At 44.4% G+C, this 18,177-nt stretch overlaps 1 long non-coding RNA gene across 4 annotated transcripts in view; it reads right to left on the bottom strand.

Annotated features, from left to right (window-relative positions):
* LOC149747846 (uncharacterized) overlaps nucleotides 1-18,177 on the bottom strand; it is a 325,556-nt gene that overhangs the window by 59,853 nt on the left and 247,526 nt on the right. For 3 of the 4 annotated variants that reach the window (XR_016395134.1, XR_016395137.1, XR_016395136.1), the window contains 3 exons: nucleotides 10,956-11,043; nucleotides 10,090-10,129; nucleotides 505-695 (listed from right to left, as the gene is read on the bottom strand). This is a non-coding gene — a long non-coding RNA (uncharacterized LOC149747846). Of the gene's footprint in view, nucleotides 1-504; nucleotides 696-10,089; nucleotides 10,130-10,955; nucleotides 11,044-18,177 lie in introns of those variants that run through there. The other variant, XR_016395135.1, reaches the window with a different exon arrangement.

Raw genomic sequence — 18,177 nt, 5'->3', positions numbered from 1 at the left:
GCTCCTTTAAGCAGCGTTCTTAATCCCCTCTCCTCGCGCACCAGGAAACAAAGAGGAAAGAAAAAGTCTCTTGCCTCTTTGGCAGCTCCAGACTTTTCCCCGGACTCCCTCCTGGCTAGCCGTGGCGCACTAACCCCCTGCAGGCTGTGTTCACGCCGCCAACCCCCATCCTCTCCCTGCGCTCTGACCGAAGCCCGAGCCTTAGCTCCCAGCCCTGCCCACCCCAGCAGGTGAGCAGACAAGCCTCTCGGGCTGGTGAGTGCTGGTTGGTACCGACCCTCTGTGCGGGCATCTCTCCACTTTGCCCTCCACAGCCCTGTTGGTGTGCTCTCCTCCACAGCTTCGAAGCTCCCCACGTCTGCCACCCACAGTCTCCGCCGGTGAAGGGGCTTCCTAGTGTGTGGAAACCTTTCCTCCTTCACAGCTCCCTCCCACTGGTGCAGGTCCCATCCCTGCCCTTTTGTCTCTGTTTATTCTTTTTTCTCTTGCCCTACGCAGGTACGTGGGGGGTTTCTTGCCTTTTGGGAGGTCTGAGGTCTTCTGCCAGCGTTCAGTAGGTGTTCTGTAGGAGTTGTTCCAGCAGTCGATGTATTTCTGGTGTATCTATGGGGAGGAAGGGGATCTCCGCATCTTAGTCTTCTGCCATCTTCCTGGAAGTCCCCAAGATTCTTGATTTAATGTGTTACTGCGAACAGCTGGAAGTGACCCAGCAGGTTATTAGTTTGATTGACCGAATCATGGTTTTAATGATGACTTCAATTCAATAAAATTTCAATGACAGAATTTCCCTGGCATAATTTGTAGGAAGCAATCAAGACAGAGAGATGCAAGTAGTGGATTGAAGTTATTATGTAGAATTAGTACACCGTTTCCTTGACTCTAAACCACCAGGAGGACCCAGTGGACACTCCACTCTAAAACATTACAAAATTAAATAATAACAAGAGGGACAGCATCCATAAAATCTCCATGATGGCTGTCCCTTAGGCTAGGACTGATAGTGTGAAATGCTGCCTTTAAAATGAACTTCCTGAATTCAAGAGATGATGGAATTCTGCAGCAAGGAGTCCAGGTAAGAGTATTTTGACATAAAGGAATCTATGAGAGTGGTTTATGATTTACAGTGAGCCAAGGAATGAAACAGATGGTCAGTTTACTAAAGTGCTACTTCATCTACAGGTGTCTTTGGTTTTATTGCCCTTTGCAGTACTGAGCTTCCCAGATATTGTGTTTTTTACAAGTTGACCTTTTGTGGAAAGCCTACATGGAGAAATTCTATCAGCACCATTTTTCGAGCAGCAATTGCTCACCTCATGTCTCTGTGTCACAGTTTTGCAATTCTCAAAATATTTCAAACTTCATTATTATTATGTTTGTTATGGTGACCGGGTGACCTTTGATGTGACTACCATATTGTCATTGCTTTGGGGAAACATGAACTGCACCCTCATAAGATGGCTGTGAACTTAACTGATAAATATTGTGTGTATTCTGACTGCTCCACCAGCCAGCCATTTCCCCCATCTCTCTCCCTCTTCTCAAGCCTCTCTATTCCCTGGGACACAGCAATATTGAAATTAGGCCAATTAATAGCCCTACAATGGTCTCTAAGTGTTCAAATGAAAGGAAGGGTTGTACAGCTCTCACTTAAGATAGAAATAAATTAGCTTAGTGAGGAGGGCATGTACAAAGCTGAGATAGGGCAAAAACTAGGCTTCCTGTGCCAAACAGCCAAGTGAATGCAAAGGAAAAGTTCTTGAAGGAAATTAAAAGTGCTCGTCTGGTGAATACATGATAATAAGAAAGTGAAAGGGCCTTATTGCTGATAAGAAGAAAGTTTCAGTGGTCTGGTTAGGAGATCAAACCAGCTACAACATTCTCTTATGCCAAAGCCTAATCCAGAGCAAGGTCCTAACTCTCTTCAATCCTATGAAAGCTGAGAGAGGTAAAGAAGCTGCAGAGAAAAGTTTGAAGTTAGCTGAGGTTGATTCATGAGGTTTAAGGAAAGAAGCTCTCTGCATAACAGTGTAAGGTGACGCAGCAAGTGCTGGTGTAGAAGCTGCAGCCAGTTTTTCTGAAGATCCAGCTGAGATAATTCATGAAGGTGGCTACTCTCAACGGTACATTTCAATGCAGACAAAACAACCTTCTACTGGAAGAGCATGCCATCTAAGACTTTCATAGCCAAAGAGAAGTCAATGCCTTGCTTCAAAGTTTCAAAGGACAGGCTGACTCTCTTGTTAGGGGCCAGTGCAGCTGGTGACTTGAAGTTGAAGCCAATGCTCATTTACCATTCCCCAAATCCCAGGGCCCTGAAGAGTTACGCTAAATCTACTCTGCCTGTGCTCAATAAAATGGAGCAACAGAGTCTCAATGAGAGCACATCTGTTGACAACATGCTTAACTGAATACTTTAAGCCCACTGTTGAGACGTACTGCTTAGAAAAAAGGATTCCTTACAAAATATTACTACTCACTGACAATGCACCTGGTCAGCCAAGAGCTCTGATAGAGAGGTACGATGAGATTCATGTTGTTTTCATGCCTGCTAACACAACATCCACTCTGCAGCCTGTAGATAAAGGAGTCATTTTGACTCTCAAATTTTATTATTTACGAAATACATCCCATAAGGCTACAGCTGACATAGATAGTGGATCTGATGGATCTGGGCAAAGTCAACTGACGACTCTATGGAAAGGAGTCACCATTCTAGATGCCATGAAGAATATTAGTGATTCATGGGAAGAGGTCCCAATAACAACATTAATAGGAGTTTGGAAGAAGCTGATACTAACCCTCATGGATGACTTTGGAGACAATAACTGCAAATATGGTGGAAATAGCTTTGCAATCACCTAGAGGGGTGGGGTAAGGAGAGTGGGAGGGAGATCCAAGAGGGAGGGGATATGGGGATATACATACACATAGAGCTGATTCACTTTGTTATACAGCAGAAACTAACACTACACTGTAAAGCAATTATAGTCCAATAAAGATGTTTAAAAAAAAGTGGAGCCTGAACATGTGACTGAGTTGCTGCAATCTCATGATAAAACTTGAACAGGTGAGGGGGTGCTTCATATGGATGAGCATAGAAAGTGGTTTCTTGACATGGAATCTACTTCTGGTGAAGATACTACAAATAGTTTTGAAATGAAAATAAAGGATTTAGAATATTATGTAAATTTATTTGATAGAGTAGGGGCAGGGTTTGAGAGGATTGCTGCCATTTTGAAAGTTCTGTGAGTAAAATTCTATGAAAGGGCATTGTAAGTGACAAAGATATCATTAGTGAGAGGAAGAGTCAACTAATGTGGCAACTTCACTGTTGTCTTAAGAAACTGTCACAGCAACCCCAGCCTTCAGTCAGCAGCCATCAACATGGAGGCAAGACCCTCCACCGGCAAAAAGACTGTGACTCACTAAAGGCTCAGATGATGGTTAGTAACTTTTAGCAATGAAGTATTTTAAAATTAAGGTATATGTACATTGTCTTTTAGATATAATGCTAGTGTACACTTCATAGACTAGGGTAAAGTGTAAACGTAACTTTTATAGGCACTGGGAAACTAAAAGAATTATGTCCCTCACTTTATTGTGGTATTCGCTTTATTGTGTTGATCTGGAGCTGAACCTGCGATATCTCCAAGGTATGCCTGTGTATAAACAAATATTCCCTAGGCATGGTGAGCAGTCAGCTCATTTGAACTGTCAACATAGATAGATAGTCAAGGCTTCTCACCCAATTAGCAGTCCCTTATAGAAGGGGAGTCTGATATCTTTGAGGAAGTACTCTGCAATAAGATTATAGTATTGTGGTAGGCAGAATAATGAACCCCCAAAGATGTCTTTGTCCTAATCCAGGAAAACTGTCACTATGTTAGATTATATGGCAAAATAGAATTAAGATTGCATATGGAATTAAGATTTCCAACCAGCTGACATTTAAAAAGGGTGATTTTTCTCCCTTATCCAGGTTAATTCAATGTAACTAAGAGTCCTTAAATTGGAGGGCAACTCGGGCTACTGAGGTGATCTGGCGCTGGAGGGAGGTGATGGAGGCGGCAGAAGCCTCGATGGCTAGCTGGAGTTTCTGTTCTAGGTCACGGGATGTTGAGACACTGTGTGTTAGAGCTCCTCCCCCGATGCCCGCAGCAACGAGAGAGGAGGAGAGGGAAATGCCTGCGACCATAGGGAGAAAGATGGCCCTTTGGCCCATAGGGAGAAAGATGGCCCTTTGGCCCTAAGAGAGGTCGAGGGCCTGTGTGAGTGCTATCAGTTCAGCCCTTTGAGAGGTTGTCCCTTCTGGGAGGCGGGAGATCAGAGAGTCAAAGGGAAATGTTACAAGGAAGAATGGCCAGAGAGATGAAACGTTGCTGCCTTTGAAGATGGAGGAAGGGAGCCAGGAATGTGGGCAACCTCTAGAGCTGGAAAATGCAAGGAAATATTTTCTCTTAAAGGTGCTGTAAGGCCAACTGGCCCGAGGCAGGGGAACGCAATCAGACTCACAGGTTGCATCAGACCGAAACTCTCCGGACCACCCAGTTCCAGAAACTGACCTGGAGACTGTCCGGACCACCCAGTTCCAGGAACTGACCTGGGGACTTTCCACCCGGCCCAGCCTTCCCGCCTTTCGAGGGGCGGGACTAACGGTCCCAAGACTGATGCAACCGGCACCAGATATTGCCACGATACCCGAAGAGACCACCAAATAAGGAACACCCTGCGCCCTCCCGGATTCACCACACCCCTTTCCCTTCTTCCCCTATAAAGTCTTGCCCAAGCCTCGCCCGGGTGTGACTTCTCTGGCCCCTTTCTCTCGGACCAGTGAACCTCGCCCGGGAGCGCTCCCTAATAAAGCTCTCTTGAAGCTTTCCTTTGTTTCGTGGTGCCATTTGTTAAGATCCGACCTTACATTTGGTGCCGAAACCCGGGAGGGGTATCAAGCCCTGCGGGTTACCGCGCGGGCCGCTCCTCCCCTCCCCCAGGAGACAACAAGGGAACCTCTACTCATCCACCCGATCCGGCAGAAAATGGGGTAAGTCCCCCTCCCTTGTTCCCTCCGACCCCCAGAGTCCCGGCCCACCGGACTCCCTGTCCCTAATCGCGGCCGCGTCAGGGACCTCCGTCCTCTCTTCGGGCCTCGGGCAACTGTGGAGACGTCCCAATCGCCTGACTGCCCTCTGACCTGCCGTGAATTGGAGACTGAGACCAGGGACGCCTCTCTCCCTCTCCAATCAAGCACTCAGGGACAGACGGGGGGTCATGGGAACCTCACAATCGAAACCAGATCCTAAGACGCCCCTGGGGTGTCTCCTAGCCAATTTTACAGCCCTCAGTTTCTCCCAAGATCTCCGTCGCCGACAGCTTATCCTCGAGACAATCAATCCAAATGGTCTCCTGAAGGGACTTTCGATTTTAACATTCTCCGTGATCTAGATAATTACTGCCGCAGGACCGGCAAATGGTCTGAGGTCCCCTTTGTCCAGGTTTTTTGGTATTTGCGCTCTCGCCCCTCCCTTTGCATCAATTGTTCTACCTCTCAAATCCTCCTTGCCAAACAAACATCTCTTCCATCCAAAACCTCAATCCCCTTGGACGATGATTCCTCCCCACTAACCGACCCACCCGAATCTCTCGCCTCTCCCCCCTCCAGAACTCCTCTCCAACCTCCACCCTACCCTGAAGCAGTCCCTCCTCCTCCCGAACCCCGCTCCGGCCCCTCCAACCGCTCCCCCGCCTCCCTCAACAGTTTCTCCTCCCACGCCCCTTGCTTCGCCAATTAGTGCACATACACGCTCTCACGGCTCCCAAGATGCAAATCTCCTGTGCCCTCTGAGGGAGGTAGCAGGAGCGGAAGGACTGGTCAGAGTCCATGTCCCTTTCTCTCCCCAGGACCTCTCTCAAATTGAAAAACGATTAGGCTCCTTCTCTACTGACTCCTCCCACTACATCAAAGAATTTCGCTACCTATCTCAAGCTTACGATCTAACCTGGCACGATATCTTTGTGGTTCTGTCCTCTACCTTAACCCCTGATGAGAGGGAAAGAATTCAAACTGCTGCCCGAAACCATGCAGGTCAGATTCACCTTACCGACAACTCCATGCCTGTCGGAGCGACTGCCGTACCTGGCACCGATCCAGGCTGGACTTATCAGGATGGCCAAGATGGCCGCCGTAAACGCGACCTCATGATCCAATGCCTCCTGGCTGGCATGCAGGCTGCCGCTCATAAGGTAGTCAGTTTTGAAAAACTAAAAGAGATAACCCAAGAACCTAACGAAAATCCAGCTATCTTTCTCAATCGCCTTACAGAGGCTTTAACTCTCTACACCCGGCTGGATCCCGACACCCCGGCAGGGGCAGCGGTCCTAGCCACCCATTTTATCACCCAATCAGCCCCAGACATCCGAAAGAAACTAAAACGGGCAGAAGACGGCCCTCAAACCCCTATTCGAGATCTGGTAAAGATGGCCTTTAAAGTCTACAATGGCCATGAGGATTTGGCAGAATCAGCCGACAGGCTCGGATGCACCAGAAGGTGGCCCTCCAAACCCAAGCTCTTGTAGCTGCCCTAAGGCCGGCCATCTCCCATGGATCACAGCATCCATGGGGTCCGCAAAAGGCAACCCCGCCGGCGGCCTGCTTCAAATGTGGAAAAGAAGGCCACTGGGCTCGCCAATGTCCCAATCCCCGACCTCCTTCTAAGCCCTGTCCCAGCTGCGGGCTAATGGGCCACTGGAAGAGTGACTGCCCTACGACTGGCCCTCCCTCAGCGTCTCCACGCAGGGGGCAGGCCGACCCAACGGCATTACCACTCGAACTGCTGGGATTGGCTGACGACTGACGGTGCCCGGAATCGAAGACCCCCATCACCCTTGCAGAGCCAGGGGTAACACTACAGGTAGCGGTTAAGTCCATCTCATTTCTGGTGGACACGGGGGCTACCTATTCGGTCCTGCCTACTTATCCCGGGCCAGTTTCTCCTTCCCAGATCTCGGTCATGGGTATTGATGGCAAACCATCCTTCCCACTCCAGACCAGTCCACTCCCATGTCATATCGAAGGACCCCCTTTTACTCATTCCTTCTTAGTCATACCATCCTGCCCAGTTCCCTTGCTAGGCCGAGATATCTTTTTCTACTTAGGGGCCTCCCTCCAGCTGGTTAGACTTGACCCTAAGGTCCCCTCCTCCCAACTCCTGCTTCCTCTTCTCGGCCTGTCTCTAGAACCCTCCCCCTCCTATCCCCCTCTTCCAATCACACCGAACCCAATCAATCCCCAAGTCTGGGATACTTCTAAGCCCATAATAGCAACACACCATTCCCCCGTCCTCATCCGCCTAAAGGACCCCTCCAAATTTCCAACAAGGCCCCAATTTCCCATCTCTTAGACTCACCTTAGGGGCCTACAACCTATTATCACCAGACTCCTAAACCAGGGACTCCTTATCCCCACTGGCTCTCCCTGCAACACCCCCATCCTGCCTGTCCGCAAGTCCTCTGGGGATTATCGCCTGGTCCAGGACCTCCGACTAATCAATGAGGCCATAATTCCTCTCCACCCAGTAGTACCAAACCCATACACCTAGCTCTCCCATATCCCCCCATCCACAGCCCACTTTACGGTTCTGGATCTCAAAGATGCCTTTTTCACTATCCCCCTACATCCCGACTCCTATTTCCTCTTCGCCTTTACCTGGACGGATCCGGATACTCATACTTCCAGTCAGCTCACCTGGACAGTTCTTCCCCAGGGCTTCCGCGACAGTCCTCACCTCTTCGGTCAGGCGCTGGCACAGGACCTCACTTCCTGCTCCCTTACTCCCAGCACACTCCTTCAATATGTAGATGACCTCCTCCTTTGTAGCCTGTCTCTCATCCTCTCAAGACAACATACTGCAGATCTCCTCAATTACCTTGGCTCTTGTGGTTATCGGGTGTCCCCAGCCAAGGCTCAGTTATCTGTATCTTCTGTAACCTACCTGGGGCTCCACCTTACCCCTACCACAAAAGGTCTAACAGCCGATCGCACCCGGATTATCCGTGAACTCCAGCCTCCGGAAACAGCGGAACAAATTCTCTCCTTTTTGGGCCTTATAGGATTTTTCCGACACTGTATCCCTAACTTTGCTCTCCTCGCTAAACCCTTACATCTAGCCGCTAAAGAAACCCCTCAAGGACCCCTCACCTCTCCTTACGCCGTTCGACAGGCCTTTGTCACCCTCCATAATGCTCTGATACCTTCTCCTTCCCTTTCTCTGCCCAACCCAAACTGACCTTTTCACCTTTTTGTGGATGAACGGGCCGGAATAGCCACTGGACTCCTTGCCCAGCCTGTAGGGCCTTCCTACCGCCCCGTGGCTTACCTCTCCAAACAGCTAGACCCAACCATTCGGGGATGGCAACCATGCCTTCGGGCCCTAGCAGCGGCAGCCGAACTGACCAAACAAACACTCAAACTGACTCTGGCCCACCCACTAAGCGTGTTTTCCTCCCACCGGCTGGTCGACCTCCTAGGCCACAAGTCTCTCTCCCTCCTGGGCCCCTCCCACATCCAGGAGTTCCACCTACTGTTCAATGAAAACCCTGCTATCTCCCTTGTCCTCTCCCCCCGCCTAAACCCGGCCTCCCCCTTGCCTATCTCTGATACCGGGACCTCCCCTTCCCACTCCTGCCCCCAAGTCGTAGAGGCCCTCAGCCCGCCTAGGGAGGGACTCTTTGATACTCCACTGTTAAACCCGGACCACACCCTCTTCATAGACGGCAGCTCAATACTCGGCCCCGATGGCCACCGGGCGGCCTACGCGGTAGTAACCATCTCAACCATTATCGAGGCCAACCGCCTCCCAGAAGGGACAGCCTCTCAAAGGGCTGAACTGATAGCACTCACACGGGCCCTCGACCTCTCTTAGGGCCAAAGGGCCATCTTTCTCCCTATGGTCTCAGGCATTTCCCTCTCCTCCTCTCTCGTTGCTGTGGGCATCGGGGGAGGAGCTCCAACACACAGTGTCTCAACATCCCGTGACCTAGAACAGAAACTCCAGCTAGCCATCGAGGCTTCTGCCGCCTCCATCACCTCCCTCCAGCGCCAGATCACCTCAGTAGCCCGAGTTGCCCTCCAAAATCGACGCGCCCTGGACCTTCTGACAGCCGACAAAGGAGGTACCTGTCTCTTCCTACAGGAAGAATGCTGCTACTACATCAATGAGACAGGGGTCGTTGAGGACAATGTAGATGCTCTCTGGCGCTTAAAAGAAGAACTCCAACGCAGGCAGCGACAATCCACCTCCCCCAATTCCCGATTGGTGGCGATCCACCCTCTATACCTGGCTAACACCAATCTTAGGCCCCTTAATTCTCATCTGTATCTTGCTCATGCTTGCTCCCTGTTTTCTTAGGTTCCTTCGCAGGCGCATGGAGGAAGTCTCTCGGGTGGCCACAATCCAAATGCTCCTCGGCCCTTACACCTTGCTTCCTACAGAATCATCCACTGGTCTCCCCTAAGCCTCGGACCTCTTGTCGCCCGACTCCCCTTTCGACGCCTCCATTCAGCAAGAAGTAGCCAGAGATCAGAATGCCGCCCCATTACACCAAAGATGTAGGGATGTAAGGCCAACTGGCCCGAGGCAGGGGAACGCAATCAGATTCACAGGTTGCATCAGACCAAAACTCTCCGGACCACCCAGTTCCAGAAACTGACCTGGAGACTGTCCGGACCACCCAGTTCCAGGAACTGACCTGGGGACTTTCCACCCGGCCCAGCCTTCCCGCCTTTCGAGGGGCGGGACTAACGGTCCCAAGACTGATGCAACCGGCACCAGATATTGCCACGATACCCGAAGAGACCACCAAATAAGGAATACCCTGCGCCCTCCCGGATTCACCACACCCCTTTCCCTTCTTCCCCTATAAAGTCTTGCCCAAGCCTCGCCCGGGTGAGACTTCTCTGGCCCCTTTCTCTCGGCCCAGTGAACCTCGCCCGGGAGCGCTCCCTAATAAAGCTCACTTGAAGCTTTCCTCTGTTTCGTGGTGCCGTTTGTTAAGATCCGACCTTACAGGTGCCAGAAAGGAACAGAGCCTTACCTTGATTTCAGCCTAGTGGGAACTGTATCAGACTTCTAACCTATGGAAATACAAGATTATAAATTTTTGTTGTTTTAATGCCACTGAATTTTTGGTAATTTGTTACATCAACAAGAGAATACTAATACAAATATATACTGCAAATATTTCTGCAAGATGTTTCCAAGGGTCTGTGAAGCTATTTACATAGAATGACTATGAACTTGGAAGGAGTAGCAATCAGACTTTAGGGACACTGGCTCTGAATTAATGCAAATGTGGAGGAATAAAATAGTACTGTGGTCCATGTGGAAGTTAGGTCAATAATAAATGGACCTTCAGCCTGAGTCCATCTTGTGTTCGTCCTAGTTAGTCAAGTAAAACATCCTGTGGTGTTCCCACATGTTAATTTTATATTTGCAGTTGAAATAGCTATACTCAGCAAATGGAAAAAAATCCATAAGCTGGTTTTCTGACTCATGGAATAAGGGCTAATATGGTAGAAAGACCAAGCGGACATCCCTAAATTTACTAAACCAAGTGCAATACCACATTTCTGAGTGAATTACAGAGATTTCTTTAACCATCAACAACTTGAAAGATGCAGGGGTGATGATTCATAGCCTATCCTTGTTTAAACTGCCTGTTTGGCCAATGCAAAAGCTGGATGGATCTATGACTGTGGGTTATTGTTAATGTCATCAAAGAGTGATTCTCGTTGCAGCTTTCCTCCAGATGTGTATCTTTACTGGAGCAAATCAACACAGCCAGTAACATGTGGCATGCAGCTATTAATGTGGCAAATAAACTTTTCTCCATTGGCAAGGCACATCTGAAGTAATTGGATTTTACCTGGCAGGGACATCAATACACCTTTATTGTCTTACCTCAGGGCCTGTCCACAGGGACTTGAACTGTCTAATATCCCAAAGAATATCATGTTGGTCCACAACACTGATGACATTATGATTGCACCTGTGAATAGGAAGTACCAGACACTAGCTGTCAAGATGCCTTATGTCAAGTACGTCAGAGGGTGGAAGATAAACTCCCTGAAAATTTAGTCTCTAGTATATCAGTGAAATTTCTAGAGATTCAGTGGTCCATGTTATCTATGGGTATCTAAAGAAAAAGCAGGTTGCCGCACCCTGTAATTTCTACCAGTTGTTGAAAAGTGCAACCTATGATGGACCTCTATACTTAGAAAGCAACATAAACCACATGTGGGTGTGGTGCTCTTACATTTTACTTAACACATAAATCAGCTAGTTGTGAGCGGGACCCAGAGCACGACACTACTCTGCAGCAGACTCAAGCTGTGGTGCAATTAATTTTTCCACTTAAGCCTTGTAACACAGTAGAAGCAACAGTAGTCAAAGTATCTCTGGCAAATTAAGATGCTCTAATGGAGGCCCTAGTTGGCCCCAAGAGGAGAATCAGTATAAACATCAAAATTTTCAGATAAAAACTACTTTCTTGTGTGGATAACTATTCTCGTTGGAGAAACAATTACTTTATTTCTACTAAACTCTGGTAGAGACTGAAAGCCTGACTAAAGGAAACAAAGGGACTATTATAAATTGGCTTTTTTGGGCTTCCCTGGTGGCGCAGTGGTTGAGAGTCCGCCTGCCGATGCAAGGGACACGGGTTTGTGCCCCGGTCCAGGAAGATCCCACATGCCGCAGAGTGGCTGGGCCCGTGAGCCATGGCCACTGAGCCTGCGCATCCGGAGCCTGTGCTCCGCAACGGGAGAGGCCACAACAGTGAGAGGCATACGTACCACACACACACAAAATATATATATATATATATATATATATATATATATACATATATATATATAAAAATTGGCTTTTTTATAACAAAGTAGGTACAGTATTAGCTGACGCAACAAGCCATGAGTTTAAGAAGATGCAGTATCAGTATCTTTAAGTGGAAAGGACATATACAATATCATGTCTTAACAGATCAGAAAACAAGTATGTTGCTTGAGCAGATAGATAAGTTTCTCCTGATCCCTACTTCTGTGTGTTGCCCACCCTTCCTCAGGCCCCAGTTATGCAATCATGTGAGGTTCCCTATAATCAGGTGACAGAGAAAGAAAAAATCAGCCTTGTTTTTACAGGTGGATTTGCATAATATGTGGGCAGTGGAACTAATGAGATACTACTGCATTACAGCCCATCTCAGGGGTGACTCTGAAGAAGAGTGAAGAAAAATCCTTTCACTTTTTCATCTGCCTGTTGGTCATCTGTAAGTCTTCTTTGGAGAAGTGCCTATTTAGATCTTCTACCCATTTTCTGATTGGGTTGGGGTATTTTTTGATACAGAGCAGTATGGACCGTTTGTATGTTCTGGAGATTAATCCCTTGTTGGTTGCGTCATTTGTAAATATTTTCTCCCATTCTGTACATTGTCTTTTCATTTTGTTTATGGTTTCCTTTGCTGTGCAAAAGATTTTAAGTTTAATTAGGTCCCCTTTGTTTATCTTTGTTCTTATTTCCATTATTCTAGAAGACGGATCCAAAAAGATATTGCTGTAATTTATGTCAAAGGGTGTTCTGCCTATGTTTTCCTCTAGGAGTTTTATAGTATCTGGTCTTACATTTAGGTCTTTAATACATTTTGAGTTTGTTTTTGTGCATGGTGTTAGAGTTGTTCTAATTTCATTCTTTTACATGTAGCTGTCCAGTTTTCCCAGCACCACTTATTGAAGAGACTGTCTTTTATCCATTGTATACTCTCTTACCTCCTTTGTTGTAGATTAATTGACCATAGATGTGTGGGTTTATTTCTGGGCTTTCTATCCTGTTCCATCTATCTATATTTCTGTTTTTGTGACAGTACCATACTGTTTTGATGACTGTAGCTTTATAGTACAGTCTGAAGTCAGGGATCCTGATTCCTCAGCTCTGCTTTTCTTTCTCAAGATTGCTTTGGCTATTTAGGGTCTTCCATTGTTCCATAAAATATTTTAAATTATGTGTTCTAGTTCTGTGGGAAATGCCATTCATAATTTGATAGGGATTGCACTGAATCTGTAGATTGCCTTGGGCAGTATAGTCATTTTAGGGAAATGCAAATCAAAACTACAATGAGGTATCACTTCACACCGGTCAGAATGGCCATCATCAAAAAGTCTACAAATAATAAGTGCTGGAGAGGATGTGAAGAAAAAGGAAACCTCCTACACTGTTGGTGGGAATGTAAATTGATACAGCCACTATAGCGAACAGTATGGAGGTTCCTTGAAAACCTGAAAATAGAGCTACCATATGATCCTGCAATCTCACTCCTAGACATATATCTGGGGAAAACCATAATTCAAAAAGATACACGTACACCAATGTTCACTGAAATGCTATTTACAATAGCGAAGACATGGAAGCAACCTAAATGTCCATCAACAGATGAATGGATAAAGAAGATGTGAGATATATTTACAATGGAATATTATTCAGCCATAAAAAAGAATGAAATAATGCCATTTGCAGCAACATGGTTGGACCTGGAGATTATCATACTAAGTGAAGTAAGCCAAACATAGAAAGACAAACACCACATGATATCACTTATATGTGGAACCTTAAAAAATGATACAAATGAACTTATTTACAAAAGAGAAAGCGATTCAGAGCTCTGTACTGAGCTCTGCCCACCAGAGCAACACCCAGCTCTACCCAACACCAGTCCCTCCCATCAGGAAACTTGCACAAGCCTCTTAGATAGCCTCATCCACCAGAGAGCAGACAGCAGAAGCAAGAAGAACAACAATCCTGCAGCCTGTGGAACAAAAACCACATTCACAGAAAGATAGACAAGATGAAAACGCAGAGGGCTATGTACCAGATGAAGGAACAAGATAAAACCCCAGAAAACCAACTGAATGAAGTGGAGATAGGCAACCTTCCAGAAAAAGAATTCAGAATAATGATAGTGAAGATGATCCAGGACCTTGGAAAAAGAATGGAGGCAAAGATTGAGAAGATGCAAGAAATGTTTAACAAAGACTTAGAAGAATTAAAGAACAAATAAACAGAGATGAACAATACAATAACTGAAATGAAAACTACACTAGAAGGAAGCAATAGCAGAAGAACTGAGGCAGAAGAATGGATAACTGACCTGGAAGACAGAATGGTGGAATTCACTGCTGCGGAACAGAATAAAGAGAAAAGAATGAAAAGAAATGAAGACATCCTAAGAGACCTCTGGGACAACATTAAACACAACACATTCACATTACAGGGGTCCCAGAAGGAGAAGAGAGAGAGAAAGGACCAGAGAAAATATTTGAAGAGATTATAATCGAAAATTTCCATAACATGGGAAAGGAAATAGCCACCGAAGTCCAGGAAGTGCAGAGTCCCATACAGAACAAACCCAAGGAGAAACACGCCGAGATACATAGTAATCAAACTGGCAAAAAATAAGACAAAGAAAAATTATTGAAAGCAGCAAGGGAAAAATGACAAATAACATACAAGGGAACTCCCATAATGTTAACAGCTGATTTCTCAGCAGAAACTCTACAAGCCAGAAGGGAGTGGCATAATATACTTAAAGTGGTGAAAGGGAAGAAACTACAACCAAGATTACTCTACCCAGCAAGGATCTCATTCAGATTCGATGGAGAAATCAAAAGCTTTACAGACAAGCAAAAGCTAAGAGAATTCAGCACCACCTAAACTACAACAAATGCTAAAGGAAATTCTCTAAGTGAGAAACACAAGAGAAGAAAAGGACCTACAAAAACAAATCCAAAACAATTAAGAAAATGGTCATAGGAACATACATACCAATAATTACCTTAAACGTGAATGGATTAAATGCTCCAACCAAAAGACACAGGCTCGCAGAATGGATACAAAAACAAGACTCATATATATGATGTCTACAAGAGACCCACTTCAGACCTAGGGACACATAGAGACTGAAAGTGAGGGGATGAGAAATTTATTCCATGCAAATGGAAATCAAAAGAAAGCCGCAGTAGCAATACTCAGATAAAATAGACTTTAAAATAAAGAATGTTACAAGAGACAAGGAAGGACACTACATAATGATCAAGGGATCAATCCAAGAAGAAGATATAAAAATTATAAATATATATGCATCTAACATAGGAAAAAATACATAAGGCAACTGCTAACAGCTATAAAAGAGGAAACAGTAACACAGCAATAGTGGGGGACTTTAATCCTCACTTACACCAATTGACAGATTATCCAAACAGAAAATTGATTAGGAAACACAAGCTTTAAATGAAACAATAGACCAGATAGATTTAATTGATATTTATAGCACATTCCATCAAAAAACAGAAGATTAAACTTTCTTCTCAAGTGCACATGGAACATTCTCCAGGATAGATCACATCTTGGGTCACAAATCAAGCCTCAGTAAATTTAAGAAAATTGAAATCATATCAAGCATCCTTTCTGATCACAATGCTATGGGATTAGAAATGAATTACAGGGGAAAAAGCGTAAAAAACACAAACACATATGTTACTAAATAACCAAGAGATCACTGAAGAAATTAAAGAGGAAATCAAAAAATACCTAGAGACAAATGACAATGAAAACATGACAGTCCAAAACCTATGGGATGCAGCAAAAGCAGTTCTAAGAGGGAAGTTTATAGCTATACAAGCCTACCTCAGGAAGCAAGAAAAACCTCAAATAAACAATCTAACCTTACATCTAAAGGAACTAGAGAAGAAAGAACAAACAAAACCCAAAGTTAGCAGAAGGAAAGAAATCATAAAGATCAGAGCAGAAATAAATTAAATACAAACAAAGAAAACAATAGCAAAGAACAATAAAACTAAAAGCTGGTTATTTGAGAAGATAAACAAAACTGATAAACCATTAACCAGACTCACCAAGAAAAAGAGGGAGAGGACTCAAATCAATAAATTTAGAAATGAAAAAGAAGTTGCAACAGACACCGCAGAAATACAAAGCATACTAACAGATTTCTACAAGCAAATCTATGCCAATAAAATGGACAACCTGGAAGAAATGGACAAATTCTTAGAAAGGTATAACCTTCCAAGACTGACCCAGGAAGAAATAGAATATATGAACAGACCAATCACAAGTAATGAAATTGAAACTGTGATTAAAAATCTTCCAACAAACAAAAGTCCAGGACCAGATGGCTTCACAGATGAATTCCATCAAACATTTAGAGAAGAGCTAACACCCATCCTTCTCAAACTCTTCCAAAAAATTGCAGAGGAAGGAACACTCCAAAACCCATTCTATGAGGCCACCATCTCCTTGATACCAAAACCAGACAAAGATACCACAAAGAAGAAAATTACAGACCAATATCACTGAGGAATATAGATGCAAAAATCCTCAACAAAATACTAGCAAACAGAATCCAACAACATATTAAAAGGATCATACACCATGATTAAGTGGGATTTATCCCAGAGATTCATGGATTCTTCAATAAATGCAAATCAATTAATGTGATACACCATATTAACAAATTGAAGAATAAAAATCATATGATCATCTCAATAGATACAGAAAAGGATTTTGACAAAATTCAACACTGATTTATGATAAAAACTCTCCAGAAAGTGGGCAAAGAGGGAACCTACCTCTCCATAATAAAGGCCGTATACGACAAACCCACAGCAAACATCATTCTCAATGGTGAAAAACTGAAAGCATTTCCTCTAAGATCAGGAACAAGACAAGGATGTCCACTCTCAACTCTATTATTCAACATAGTTTTGGAAGTCCTAGCCACGGCAATCACAGAAGAAATACAAGGAATACAAATTGGAAAAGAAGATGTAAAACTGTCACTTTGCAGATGACATGATACTATACATAGAGAATCCTAAAGATGCTACTGGAAAACTACTAGAGTTAATCAATGAATTTGGTAAAGTTGCAAGATAAAAAATTAATGCACAGAATTCTCTTGCATTCCTATATACTAATGATAAAAAATCTGAAAGAGAAATTAAGGAAACACTTCCATTTACCACTGCAACAAAAAGAATAAAATACCTAGGAATAAACCTACCTAGGGAGACAAAAGACCTGTAAGCAGAAAACTATGACACTGATTAAACTAATTAAAGATGATACCAACAGACAGAGAGATATACAATGTTCTTAGGTTGGAAGAATCAATATTGTGAAAATGACTATACTACCCAAACAATCTACAGATTCAATACAATCCCTATCAAATTACCTATGGCATTTTTTACAGAACTAGAACAAAAAATCTTAAAATTTCTATGGAGACACAGAAGACCCTGAATAGTCAAAGCAGTCTTGAGGGAAAAAAGTGGAGCTGGAGGAATCACACTCCCTGACTTCAGACTATACTACAAAGCTACAGTCATCAAGACAATATGGTACTGGCACAAAAACAGAAATATAGATCACTGGAACAAGATAGAAAGCGCAGAGGCAAACCCATGCGCCTATAGTCAACTAATTTATGACAAAGGAGGCAAGGATATACAATGGAGAAAAGATAGTCTCTTCAATAAGTGGTGCTGGGAAAACTGGACAGCTCCATGTAAAAGAATGAAATTAGAACCCTCCCTAACACAATACACAAAAATAAACTCAAAATGGATTAGAGACCTAAATGTGAGACCAGACACTATAAAACTCCTAGAGGAAAACATAGGAAAAACACTCTTTGACATAAATCACAGCAAGATCTCTTTTGATCCACCTCCTAGAGTAATGGAAATAAAAACAAAAATAAACAAATGGGACCTAATGAAACTTAGAAGCTTTTGCACAGCAAAGGAAACCATAAAAAAAACCAAAAGAGAACCCTCAGAATGGGAGAAAATATTTGCAAACAAATCAATGGACAAAGGATTGATCTTCAAAATATATTAACAGTTCATGCAGCTCAATATTAAAAAAACAAACAACCCAATCCAAAAATGGGCAGAGGACCTAAATAGACATTTCTCCAAAGAAGACATACAAATGGCCAAGAAGCACATGAAAAGCTGCTCAACATCACTAATTATTAGAGAAATGCAAGTCAAAACTACAATGAGGTATCACCTCACACCAGTTAGAATGGGCATCATCAGGAAATCTACAA

This window comes from Delphinapterus leucas, chromosome 12, assembly GCF_059928025.1.
Source record: "Delphinapterus leucas isolate spDelLeu-1000000601 "Yukka" chromosome 12, BTC_Dleu_Yukka2, whole genome shotgun sequence".
In the NCBI taxonomy this organism is placed as follows: Eukaryota; Metazoa; Chordata; class Mammalia; order Artiodactyla; family Monodontidae; genus Delphinapterus; species Delphinapterus leucas.
The sequence above is the reverse complement of the archived record's forward strand: the minus strand, read 5'-3'. Positions and strand labels throughout refer to the sequence as shown.